At 34.5% G+C, this 14695-nt stretch overlaps 1 protein-coding gene across 2 annotated transcripts in view; it reads right to left on the minus strand.

The window, feature by feature from the left end:
• Nucleotides 1–13471, minus strand: part of LOC109083203 (calcitonin gene-related peptide type 1 receptor-like) — a 46556-nt gene extending 33085 nt beyond the window's left edge. The window contains exons 1-2 of one of the 2 annotated variants that reach the window (XM_042745057.1): nt 13190–13471; nt 6713–6793 (exon numbers count right to left, since the gene is read on the minus strand). The gene's annotated coding sequence lies outside the window, so the exon portion shown is untranslated. The remainder of the gene's footprint in view (nt 1–6712; nt 6794–13189) is intronic. The other variant, XM_042745056.1, reaches the window with a different exon arrangement.
• Between the last annotated feature and the right edge of the window lie 1224 nt (nt 13472–14695).

The following is a 14695-nucleotide window of genomic DNA, read 5'->3' on the forward strand; positions in this document are numbered from 1 at the left end:
TGTTACCCAGTGAAAGCAAGTTTTGTATTTCATTTGGAAACCAAGGTCCTAGAGTCTGGAGGAAGAGTGAAGAAGCTCATAGCCCAAGTTGCTTGAAGTCCAGTGTTAAGTTTCCACAGTCGGTTGATGATTTGGGATGCAATGTCATCTGCTGGTGTTGGTCCATTGTGTTTTTTGAAAACCAAAGTCACTGCACCCTTTTACCAAGATTTGTGGAGCACTTCATGCTTCCTTCTGCTGACCAGCTTTTTGAAGATGCTGATTACATTTTCCAGCAGGATTTGGCACCTGCCCACACTGCCAAAAGCACCAAAAGTTGGTTAAATAACCATGGTGTTGGTGTGCTTGACTGGCCAGCAAACTCACCAGACCTGAACCCCAGAGAGAATCTGTGGAGTATTGTCAAGAGGAAAATGAAAAACAAGAGACCAAAAAATGCAGATGAGCTGAAGGCCACTGTCAAAGAAACCTGGGCTTCCATACCACCTCAGCAGTGCCACAAACTGATCACCTCCATGCCACACCAAACTGAGGCAGTAATTAAAGCAAAAGGAGCCCCTACCAAGTATTGAGTACATGTACAGTAAATGAACATACTTTCCAGAAGGCCGACAATTCACTTAAAATGTTTTTTTTTTGTTTTTTTTTTATTGGTCTTATGAAATATTCTATTTTGCAGTGAATTGGTGGGGTTTTGTTAAATGTGAGCCAAAATCATCACAATAAAAGAACCAAGACTTAAACTACTTCAGTCTGTGTGCATTGAATTTATTTAATACACGAGTTTCACAATTTGAGTTGAATTTCTGAAATAAATGAACTTTTCCAAGACATTCTAATTTATTGAGATGCACCTGTGTGTGTGTGTATATATATATATATATATATATATAATTGTAACATAATCCTTTCACTGGCATATGGCTCTGTAGCAATCCATTTTGAGTTCATTAAACGTTGAGGTTTTTTTCATGAAATATTCTTGTGTTCTGTCTCCACTAATTTTTATTTTATTTTTACTTATTTTATTAGGGTTCGTGACTAACGTGTTAACTCTTTTAACACTTAATATAATATAATATAATATAATATAATATAATATAATATAATATAATATAATATAATATAATATAATATAATATATAATTAATCATATTAAATTAACATGCTTGTCAGTTCAGATAATACAGTACATATTGCATTTATTTATTTATTTATTACATTTCATATTGTATACAAATTAATCAGCCATTCCAATATGACTTTGACAACAAAAATTGTTATCTTTCTCTAGCCAGCACAGTTTTTGACTGGTAATGTTTGCAGGTAATTCACACCCTGTCAAAGAGATACAACTCAATGGCATGTGATGACATACAATCAACATCATATAAGATAGCAAAGGTCTCTTATGACCTTGTCCTCAGCCTCCCCTCAGGACAGAAGACCATTTAGATAAGTCCCCTATGGATGTTTATATTCCATCTGCATTCTGCACAATATACCTCCTTACCTGGCAAGTTTGATGCCTTCAGTTTCCCACATGTGTATATTGACTAGTGATTATTCTGCCGAAACCTCCATCATCAAACAGACTCTGTAGTGTCTGTGCTTGCACACAATTTAACCTTCAAACTGCAGCTGTGTGTTTTCAGTGAAGGGAAGTTATGCACCTCTTCCCAGGCTCAGCCAGCTCCTTCTGATTCATGGGTATATATATATATTTATCTTCTCCAAATCGAGCCCTCTGTTGTGACGAGGTGCGTTAGCACTTAATCCATCTTGGCCATCGAGCCAAGTGCCACATGTGCTCAGCTGTTCTTGACACAAACCCAACAAGCAGGCGTTCACAGACACCAGCCAGGTGCGAGAAGACGGCTGGCAGTAAAGCTAAACGGGAATAAAATGAAATGGAGAAGTTCAGCTCTCAAATGTAAAATGGTCCGTATTTTATGGTCCCAGTGTCCCGTTTGCTTTATGAGGGACATACAGAACTAAGCACAGCCATTGCGCTGATGATGGATCTCTAATCTTTATGTCCTCTGGAGAGTCAGACAGAGTTTAATGAGGAATTTTAAACTGAGTCTCTGTAGTCACCATGTTTCACACCTCACAATCATTCACAACTGCAAATTAGATTTGTACATTATTTTTCACAGTAAAGGATGTAAAGAATATAATACATGATTTAATAAAAGGATTTTATAATACAGGTTTTTCATATTAAATGTCTGCCTGTGGGAATCTAATGGTAGGATCAAAAACAATGAAAAAGACATACTACAGTATATTCATTAAATCTATAAGTTCTGTATGAGCTCTCTAAATGAGCTATGTCCCAAATGATGTACTATAAACTATGCTCTTACATTATGCACTTATGCTATGTGCTTTTGATGGTGGAGCACAAAATTAGTCTATAAAATAACTGGAAATAACTCTTAACCACCCTTAATAAGTTTATTGAACTTTTATAATAATAAAAGGATTAAGATACAGGAGAATCGAAAAAAAAAAAAATTCCCCACACTATCCACCAACCCAAATACAAAACTAAATTACACACACAAAAAGCCCTCAATACATAATTATAGTTTCAATTATGTATATAAATTTTGAATCAGAGTTTAGAAACAAACAAACAAAAAATAAATAAAAGTAATCGCCCATGTTCATTATGCACATTTATATCAGCAAACAAAACATTACAAATAGAAACTCTGTACATACAATGCACACAGCCTACTTGTACTTGATACACTTTTGATTAAAATCAAGCCACGAGCATAAGGACATCATAATGATTAGGTTGACAGATTACAGAAGAATTTGCATAATCAGAAAAAAAAAAATAACAAAAGGGTCCCAAGTTTCAGAGAATATGATATTGCCCTACAGCACCAGTTCTTTTTTTTTTCTGATATCAGGTTATGCTGCTACAGATTTATTTAATATTGTATAATCAACTAAAGTTGGTTCCATTTTAGTTAACAATATCACTGACTTAATTAACATGACTTCTAAAGTAGATGCTTTTTTTCAAAGCAATTAATAACTTTAATCAGGAAGGAGGCATTAAATTGATAAAGTGTTATTAATAAATGCATAATGTTATAAAATATTATTTCAAATAAATATAAATAGTTTTCCACTATATATATATATATATATATATATATATATATATATATATATATATATATATATATATATATATATATATATATATTAAGCATCCACAAATGTTTTCAACATCAATATTCATCTAATTCATTCGTAAGTCACTTTAAAAACTGTTTGCTTTATGACTAAATGTCAATGTAATAATAGTAAATGTCTTTTGAACAGCAAATCAGAATATTTTATTTTCTGAAGAATCATTTGACACTTTGACAGCTTTGCCCTCAAAGAAATAAATTACATTTTAAAATCTATAAAAACAGAAAACGTTTTTTAACATGTAATAATATTTCACAATATTTGTTTTACTGTTGTTTTTTATCAAATAAATACAGCCTTAGTAAGCATGACTTTCAAAAACTTGTACAATTTTATCGACCCCAAACTACGGTAGTGAATGTATCTATAAAATATCTGCTAGTACTGTATTAGCTGTATTATTAAACTTAATTCTTTGCAACAAAGGCAATCATGCAGATAATAAAAAGTAATTTAAGTGAATGAACAAACATAAATTAAAAATGATTAATCAGATGAAAAGCAACTGTTATGTTAAGAATAATTATATAAAAAAATAACAATTGAATTTTTATGAATACAATGGTTAATCTTATTATTAATTCTTTTCATTCAATAAAACAGAACAGGAATTCCCAAGACTTTTTTCAAATCAAACACAATATGCTCCAAACAGATGACTCCCTGTGTCCTGACCTCCTCAGTGCACTGATATCACGTTAAAGTCAAATGTCTTGACCAAAGTGACAGCCTTGCCATTTGACTCATATTTCTGGGGAGTGTGCAGTTTGAGAAAACATTGTGTCTAGCAGATAAAACAGTGATACACTTTATCTCGAGCAAAATGGAAAGGTGGTTCATCCTACTCTTCAATTCATGCCTTATGACCTTCCTCAGACAGCCTTTGATTTCTATCTCAGCTGCTGTGACTTCTCTGTTCACACCAGCAAAATGCAGTGGCACAGAGAACCGATACGGCTATGGAGCTGTTACTAGGCCGCTCAAATGCCAGGCTGTCAAGGGGAGAAAATAAAAGCGGGTGTAGAGCACTTTTGCAGACTCAGGATAAATTTCAAGGCACTTTTATCCGAGATGGCATACTGTGAGCTCATGCATTTTCCTCTTCCATAGAAAACATGGGAGTGGGCTTGCCTCTGGTACCATAGACTCCTTTAAACTCTGGGGGAAAATAAAGTAGGACTTAAGTTTCTTAGGGCACTGTTTCCTGCAATGGCAGACATTTTCAGAATAACATTTCCTATCTCATAGCTCAAAAAAAAAAAAAAAAAAAAGAAGCAAAGTGAGGAGCAGTCACAGTTTAAACAACGGCTATTAGTCATACTTGGGTTTGCGTCATGATTTTGAATGTAATCATCTCACATCATCCCCATAGGGCTCTTTTTGATGCATTTCGCTATAATGTGCTTTCACTGTAGAGTGGAGAACCATAAAGGTCACAAAAAAGTTTTTATAATAAATTGAGAAAGTGACTGTGAAAGTGAAACTTACAATTACACTTTATTTGCCCTGTTATGGGAGTAAACTGCTCTTTTGAGAATATTTATGAAGACGTATATGTATTATTTACATAATGCAATCATTTACAATCTGCATTAGCTTTTATAACTAGAACTAGCATAATGTGTTCTTCTCAGCATTCTGGGAAGAGGGTTCTGCCCATTCCGATTTGAATTCAATTACAATTTATTTCCTGAATTTGACATTACTGCTAATCAACAAAATAAAATTTTCATATCTATATATTTAAAAATAAGTTCTAAGAACATTCTAAAACAAATGTTTTAAAAACGTTTTTTTTTTTCCCTTATGGAAAATAATTGTGCACATATGAGAATGTGATGTTGAATGTTTTCAGAATGTTCTGACACTAATTTTAACATTTAAAAAATATTTTTATGTTCCATAATTGATGCATAAATATTTTTTTTTTTTTTTTTGTACTAAGGTTATTAGAACATAAATAAAGACACTTAAAACTTGAAAACATTCTATTACCGTAAATGGAAGGAAGTTTGCTCTTTGAGAACAATTTACCATAATGTTAGCCAAAGTTCTGAGAAGATTCTCTGTTAGCTGAGAAGTCATGTGACATTTTATGGTGATGTATGGCAAATGTGAAATTAGTTTTGATGGTTGTTAATTGTTTTGACAATATTTAACTTAGTTTAGAGACATGTGTCCAACACGTATGCAAATCAATTCAAGTCCTGAAATTAAAATTTAATAGAATATATAGGTTATATCACAAATCTTGAGTTGGACTAATGATTGTCATCTGCTGTGAGACGTATTGAATTTGTATTGACATTGTAGAAAGTGAAGGTTTTAAATGTGAGGTATTCCTGTAAATTCAGTAAATTCAATATCCTTTTCAACTAATGAACTGAAATGGAGTCAGTTCTTACATTCTGAATTTGCTTAACTCAGTTTGGGAATAATATACATTTTAATTCAGGCACATGAGATTGGAAAAAATTTGCAACGATGAGCTCATTTTTCTGAACCTGTTGTCATGTCTGAACCTGGACAATGGTTGACCTGCACTCATTTATGTCTTACTGACTTGAGTTCATGTTTGATAATCATAATCAGGAATGTTTGAGCCCCTCTGTAAATGAAGTTGACCCATTTATATTTCTATGCCTCATGTAGCCCCATCTGGCAGACAGTCAAATATTAAGTATCATTTCTCTGTCTGAGAACACTCTAGGTGAGCTGCACTGCAAACAAAAGAGAATTAAACTTTGATTATCTAAGTGGAGCAATCTCACTTTCTGACAGTTTTGACATTTTTCACTGACCTTAACAGGTTTCCATCTGATACGATGACTTCTATTTCTGTTTCTCTGCAGATTTTTGCATAGATATGCACAAGACGGTTTTAACAGCAGCAAGAAAGACTGACACCGCTTTATCTGTCACGTCTTCTTTCTCCATTTCTGAGTATTCATTCAGTCATTTTCATTCAGTTTCCTATCATTTTTTTTTTTTCGTTTCAGCTGTCAATAAAAATGATTTATCTTTTTGTTTTCCAGATTTATTCTGGAATACCTAGATTCTTAGGATTTTGAGTGACATCTTGTGTAATTTTTAACACGTTTTCCTGATTTTATTTCAAAATTGACAAAAAAACGCATATGGAGGAAAGAAAGTCAGGTTATAACTTTATTACTGAGAAGGTCAAACATGTTTACTTTAATAGTTTGGAAACAGCATGAATGCCATCCTGCTCCAGGTGATTAAACTGACTGCAAGATATATAGAAATATGGAATACGAGTAATACGGATGTGCTCACCAGTAATGGCAATGTAAATTGGTTAGACATGGTTGGGCTTTACAAACACTGTTGTGAAAGCACTGGCTGAATAAAAACCATCACTGCGCACACTGGTACCAAAAACCCAAAGTAATCCCAACACTAAATCTGTACAGAAGTGTTTAAAATGTTAAATTGGCAATAGATACGGTTTGGTTAATGGAACAAACATTACCTCTATAAATCAGATAATGGGGCACAAATAGCTTTCTGGGAGCAGACAGAAAAGGCACATCACAGGCAGTCAATGGAGGCTCTGTGTAGAGATAAATCAAACACAAAGTAATGCTTAATGACTCCAAATTTGCTCTGTGTACTCTTCTAATTTTTCAAGTATGGAAAATCGTTACATGCAGTGAGATGAACATTAATAGCTTCACGCAGTATCCAGAAACCATACTGTACCTCCTGTGGGTTTAAATCTATGTAATGTACTGCAAAAAAAAATCCAGTCGAAAGCAGTTCTAATCTTGTTTGTGACTTTTCATTAAATGTCATGTAGTAAAAGTGCACATACTGTAGGTACAAAACGCTATTTCATATGCTAATTTCTAGGGGGCTGTCTAACAGATATGAATGGGGAAAAGGTAGAAAAAAAAGAGGGACTGTTGGCAGGAATCTATAGAAAATGAGTGTTCATTATTCCACTGTTTTGCTGGCTCATGTTAATCAGTTTACAAGCAAAGCTTTTATATTTATAATACATTTAATCACAGCAGCCAATGCAAATTGGGATTCTTCCATCATAAGGGGTACAGTATTTATACTTAGTAACAGATTTATTTATTTATTTTTCTCAGATTGGATGAAACCATTCATCTTGTCGTTTGGCCACATACAGTACCTGTACATGTACTTTACTCCAACCAAATGGATGAGACAGATGGAGGATGAAGGAGCAGCCAAAAAAAAAAGAAATGGGTTGCCATACGGTCCAAAATAAGCCCTAAACAGAAGATTTCGGTGTCCAGCATGAGAATCCTCACTTCATTGAACATAGGTGTAATATAGATAAATCACATGGGATTTTTAACTGTTTGCAGAGACACATTTATGTGGCAAGATGTATTTGAAATGTGTACACACAAAAAGACCCTAATGATCTTCTGGTCTTGCTATAAAACACAACATCCTTCATTTAACAGTAGACACGCAACACTGGACCTGTTAACACCTGTTATTAACATGAGTCTTGCGTGATACGATCACAAGCAGTCAGGCGAGACGGAGGCATTTAAAAAGTGTGACTTTTGAAGGGTCTACATACATGTTGTGCAGGTATGTACAAGCGTTCAAAAGTGACGTGACATGTGGCCAAGTATTGTAACCCTTACTCAGAAATAGTGCTCTGCATTTATCCCATCCAAGTTCATTCTAGAGTGTTTTTGAGAAAAAAAAAAAGGTTTATTAAACCAAAAAATAGTGATTTTAATTGTCTTATTCATGCATTCTTTGATTTAATTTTATATTCCAATAGGAGAAAATACAGACTGAATGCAATATATTGAAAAATTATGTAATGTTACATCTATTTAATACAGTCCTGTTATGCTAAATTTTCACCACATGAATTATATAAATCATTTTTTGTTTTTATCAGCAGCCAACTATGAGGTTAAATATAAAGCCCACACAGCTGTGTCTGTCTTTGCCTGCTGTGAAAATGTGCTGCTTGTTCTCCAGAGAGTCTTAACACAACTGGCAGCAACGCAACGGAGGAAGAGCTTTAAACAAAAGACTGAATTCTCAATTGCCCCACTTTTAAGAAATATACATTTTTTGCTCAACCATCTGTGCTATAAGTATTTTCAGCTCATCACTGTCAATCACATAAAAAATAGGCTTATGAATATTTTGTCCTGATTTGTTTAAAACTGATTAAACGTGTTTTCGTCTGTCAATTTTCTGATATTCTGATAATGGTCTGTGCAGATTATGTAAAGACTAAAATTCCTATTCAGACATTATAAATACACGTTACTCTGTTTTTCCACACTGAGATTTGAGAAGCCAGGAAAAGTTTTGATCACCACATGAAAAGACTTCCCCTGTCTTGAGTCTGTGACTTGGCGTTGAAAATGATGCTAGGAAATGATTGATTTACAGTTTTAAAATATACTTGTGTATGTGGAGAACAGTGTCTGGCGCTGTCAGCCATGCTAAAAACACAATCCTGGAATGAATAAATATTTTAATATGTAAATAGAATTCTGGAAATATAAGTTATTCGGTACCATTTGCAAGAGATAATAAAGAATAAATAAAGAAATCTTTACTTGGGAGCGGTACATGTACAAAGGCACTGCCAGGCTGCTATAGTAATATTAAACTTAATGCTGACACAAACATAACTCAATATAAGTATTTTTCTCACACTGTTTATGCAAATGATTCAAACTTCTGATACAAAAATGTACATGCGCATTCTGTATGATTTTAATAAGCCTACCACAGGGGGTAAAATAACACTGTCTCAGACGGTATTGGAATTTTATAAACACTCGGCAGAGTGCTCACTCAGAGCCTTCTGGTAAGGACTGTTAATAAATGTGGTTTCTGTAAGTGCGATATCTGCAAACATACAGTTATATCCATAGAAGTACGGTACATGGTATATTCTCCTGCCAATCAAAAACAACCCACAAGCACTGCTTGTCAAAACTGACGAAAGTAGATTTAGTGAATCCAGCTGTTTTGAATACATCTGTGAAGGTGCTAACATTTCAGAAATAAACAGTAGCTTAAAACAAGAGAGACGAAGAAATGAGAAATGTCTTGGGATAGTTTCGAGTTTTCGACACATAAAATTATATGTATCAAGGAATTTACCATTTGAATTTACAAGTGCTAGTTGTTTTCACAATACTTTTATTGTGTTACGACTTCAACTCCAGTTTCTAACCAAAATATATTTTCTGTATGTTGGTTACAAAATATCCTATCATTTTCATTTAAACGTCAATGAAAATTACAAATGTTCATATTACTGGAGGTTGTCCATTTTCTCAAACAAGCAAATTCCTCCGCCTGCCATGATTGTCAGTCATTGCAAACCAATTCAACCTTGTATAAAAAGCTTTAGAGTCCATTACACAACACATATGGCACCCTGACAGTGTCTCCGCTGAGAATGTTGCCAGTTATTTTGCTCATCCAATATTTTGTCCCATCTAAGCATGTCCACATGAGAAAACATTACTAACGCATTTTACAGTCAAGCACCGCATTTTTTTCTTTTTCCAATACTGTTCAACAAGATGAAGATTATTTAATGCCATAAGTGTTAGTTCAACCAAAAATGAAAATTTTGTCTTCGTGTACTTACCTGGCAGAGCATAAGAAGATATTATTTTTAGAACGTTTTTTGAACATACAAATAAAGTTTTACAGAATAAAGAAACTCATACAGGTTTGAAACAATATGCTACAGAGTAAATGATAATTTTTAGGTGAACTATCCTCTTAAGAGGCATTATTGCCACAACCAAATGTATCTAAATTGCATTCGTATAAAGTCATATGTGTATAATTAAATGCAAGAACTTGAAATGCTGATAATGTATTATGTCCAACGTTGCAATGAAGCTGCTTCTAACAAACCTGTGACAAACAACCTCACCTTCCTGTGAAAGCAATTAAGGTTGTTCTGCGTATTCAATATATGACGCAAAGCAATCACGAAACACCACTGACACAAAGGCAGTGAATTGAGCAGACAGGCCCATGTGATGCCAAACACTCCCATTACACAGAGAGAGAAAGAGGGAGAGAGCGCTCCAAACCAACCATGCATTGCCTGCTGTCAACCTCTGCTTGTCTGTCGGCCTGCCTACTGGTGAGCAGGGAGCTACTCGAGGAAATAGAAAAAAACAAATAGGCTGTAAATGAGAATGGGCAGTATAGACCACCAGAAGGAAAATGAAGTAAGATTGCATTAACAAAATTTAGCAAATAACATTGGTGGAGATGAGAGTGAACAAAATGTGGTAAATAAGCAGCAGCAAAAAAACTGAATTAACCAATGTGGAAATGACAAACATAGTTGAGACACAAAGAAAGATCTTATTTTGAGGCTTAAATTAGAAACAGTTTTGCTTTATCCAACACACAATTTTGATTTCTCTTCCTGTGAATAGAGAAACCGCATAGAGAAATTCTCATGTACAACAGAAAAGAACATTCTTCATTCATGCCCAAGTGCATATTAAAACGAGTGCATACTGTGCATGTGATGTGCTTCATTTAGAAATACTAAACTGAATCAGTTCAGTTTTAACAAGCATGATCATTTTTATCTAAGTGAAAAAAATGAACTCATTAAACAAACTCAATTCATTAAATGAACTCAATCATTACAAATAGGGCATGTGACATTACTCATGAATACTTATAAGCTGGTATGTATTGTGGGAACAAGTGACTTCAAATAAATCATATGACACACACTGCCGTTCAAATGCTGGGGTTGAATAGACTTTTAATGTTTTTGAAAAACAGAAATATTGTGAAATATTGTTTAAAATATAAAATAACTCTTTAATACTTTCATATATTTTAAAATGTACCCCCCAAAAACGGTCCAAAACATAATGCCTCTCTGTTGTAGACAACTCTAGATCGCTATATAGCACATGATTGTACTTTAGCTCCACCTACTGATTCCTCACACCTCATGTATAGCCTGTCCAGAACAAGCATGGATGAAAACCTAAGCTCGAGAGTATTGCAAACTTGCCCAAATTAAATCAAAATCCAGCTGACAGAGTAACATCAAACCTTCTAAGGAGATTACCTAGGCGAAAACTGTAATTATTTTCAGGTACACTACCTGTTTACGCTTGAGATGAATCATCAACTGTCTCCTTATGAAGAATATTAATCTACATCCTACAGGTAAAGCGCATTAAGATGCATGCTTTGTACAATAATAACACACAAATGGTGCTCATAATTTAATGCAACTGAATGTTTTTTTAAATGAACAAAACTTAATTAAAGTTAATGGGTTTAATTTTCAAGCTTTGTGCTTATTAAGAGCTGATGTTATTATAAAAAGTACTTCACTTTCAAAGGGAAGTAAATTATATCTAATTACTTCTCTTGTAAATGGTACAATAAAATCCATAATCTGTCTTTGCAAATTCAAATATCATCTTACTTGTGGTCGGTATTAATCATAAAAAAGAGTCCAATTATACATCAGTGGATGCCACAGTCAAGTAGATTATTACTTTTCTTTTCTACAAAAGCCCATTAGGTCCGTGGCAAGTATGAGTTTTCTGGTAGATTACCTCCAGATAATATTTTCAGCACTGCAGACATGTAGACATGGCCTGGGACAGTCTGACACACACTAATGAATAATTCATAACCCATTAGCTGAATTGGGAGCAGAGCTCAACAAGTGAATGTCCATGACCCCATGCATGGACTGAAACTAGTACTGTACATACATGGTTGTTTTCAGTCTCTATAGTGATACACTTTCATGTTTGCTTTCCTTCTTTTTGTGTTTGAGATTAACTTGTCGGGCTGATCAAAAAGGAAACCCATATGTGAAAGCTCACAAGCATTCTTCAAAAGCAGTCGGTATCTAAAATCACTGTCTATTTCTATCTCTGCTCTCAGCCCAACACAAGTAATGCATTTTGTACTATTTGATTACATGAAAGTCAAACCCTTATCTCTGCAAAGAAAAAATCAATCTTTTTAAGATGCATCGCTGCTTAGTGTCTTTAGTATTTTGTTGCTTTCTGAGATTTAACTTGCATGCATTGTTACTAAAAAGGTCAAATATGCATCACAACAAACGCTTTCTTTAAAAGATCCCTGTTACTTTACAACCAAACTGTAAAAGCAGCATCAGCATGGGTTTGTTTCATCTCTTTTCAGATTTCCCAGCTGCATCTCTTAATCCTCTCAATGGAATATATGGCGACTCCAATTTAATCCTCCTGCCATAAAGGAGATAGAAACCTAGAAACACTGCTTCCTGTAGGGTTTATATAATGAGCCAATGTTCTACACAAATTATGAAATGTATGGCTGTCATAATCATACTCACAGGGATGTTAACTAGACCAGTAGACCAGCATAGTACTGCAAAGCGCTGTCAGTTTATGAGGCATCCAGGGTTATATCTGTCACTATCTGACTGGACGCCTCATATTTAAAATAGATTTATAAAACACAGATTCTGCCATGCTGTCATGTGCACTCTTATTATATAATTGCTAAACCAATAAAAATGGTTTTCATTTGGTTTTCAAATGGCTTTAAGTTCAGTCAATACATGCCTTTATGTAGGCTATTGACAGTAGGAAATTATGAATCTATTTTTTTCTGCAGTGATTTGGCAAACAGAGGTTTGCATGTTGCCAGGTTGACACTTACCATTTATATTGGGCAAATTTATTTTATTTAACCTTTTATTTTTAATTGTCCATATTTTTATTAATCAAATTATTCTAGGCTATATTTAATAACAATGGTAACAGAAATCAAATATCAATGTAAAGCACAACACATACGCAGAAGTCACAAATCATGCAAGAAAAAAAACTACGAGATTTAGGCTACATATATGCAAAACATACAGGTAACAAAGCAATAAAGCGCTGTTTATTCCATCAGAACAATATGAATATCTTACCGTTATATGGAGGAGAATGTAGCCTATATCCCGCGCACACTTCACTTTCTCACACTGGGCTTCTCAAACTGAATTCCATCGTCTGGGACTATAATAAGTGATGCTTTCACTGCATCTTGTGTTTTATCTCCGACTGAGGAGAATATCCACTCGTTAAAAAGAAGTGTAATCAGAAACGTCACTGTTTTACATATTTTTATGAGCGGAGACGTTGTTTCAGTTCAGCAGCCGGTAATCCAAGTGCATCTAACTGGCGCTCATATCTCGCCGAGCATGTGGAGCGCGTGGGCTCCTCCTAGAATCACTGACAGCGGGCTCCATCTCGCTCAAAGACACACTGAGGCTGTGTTTTAAAATCTAGTGAGCTGCCTTCATAGACAACATTTTGAGCCTCGTAGAAACATTCCCAAAATAGGCTGTCTAGGTAGGCAGATTGTTTCGAGAATATATTAGCATTATATTATAGTCAGTGTGAAGATAATTCGGGGGGATTTTCTGTTGAGGCTCCTCTTGGTAAAACCATCATGCATTTTGGCGCGCACACTTAGAAAAAAAGTACTCAAGTTTTGGTATATTTATGATTTAAAACACACACACACACACACACACACACACACACACACACACACACACACTAATGTGATAATGGCTTATGAAGTAATATCACACAGGTAAGATATAGTTCTTAATTTCGCTGAAAATTTTGTTTACAAGTTTATATATATGTGTGTGTGTGTGTGCGTGTGTGCGTGTGTGTGGGTGTGTGTGTGTGCGGGCGTGTTTTTGTGACATATCAGGACACAAATTTGTATAATAACAAGGGTATAACATAGGTATTACAAGGAGAAGGTGACTTTTCAGGACATTACTCCATGTCCCCACTTTTTCAAAACGCATAGAAATCACACAGAATGGAGTGTATTGAAAATCTGAAATAGCACAAAGTTTCCTGTGAGGGCTAGGGTTAGGTGTAGTGTTAGTGTAGGGCGATAGAATATACAGTTTATACAGTATAAAAACCATTACACCTATGGGATGTCCCCACTTTTCACAAAAACAAACGTGTGTGTGTGTGTTATTTTTGATTTATTACCAGCTCTTTATTCCAATTTGTTGAAACCTGTCGACTGACAACAGTCCCACATAAAACAGCAGTTTTAAACCTCATTTAATAGAATGAAGTGGCCGTTTGCACAGAACAGTAGAGAGGAGAGTTCACAAAACGCATTTTTTTAAAGTTAAATGCAACCTTCTTGCGCGAGACGCTGAAAAAGCAGAGAGATGCGGCACAACAGTCAAACATGTCCATCTAGCACAGTTAACCCACCATAATTTGAACCCTGATTGCCGTATTATATACAGTATAGGGTACATGTAGGCAATTACTTAAATAACAATATGAACTGCTTAATATTGGCATATACTACTTGTTGTTTATTGCCATGTTCACTGAAGAGTAAGCAAAAATTCTAATAATAATAGGCTAATAGTATAAATAATAGTATT

This window comes from Cyprinus carpio, chromosome B19, assembly GCF_018340385.1.
Source record: "Cyprinus carpio isolate SPL01 chromosome B19, ASM1834038v1, whole genome shotgun sequence".
NCBI lineage: Eukaryota > Metazoa > Chordata > Actinopteri > Cypriniformes > Cyprinidae > Cyprinus > Cyprinus carpio.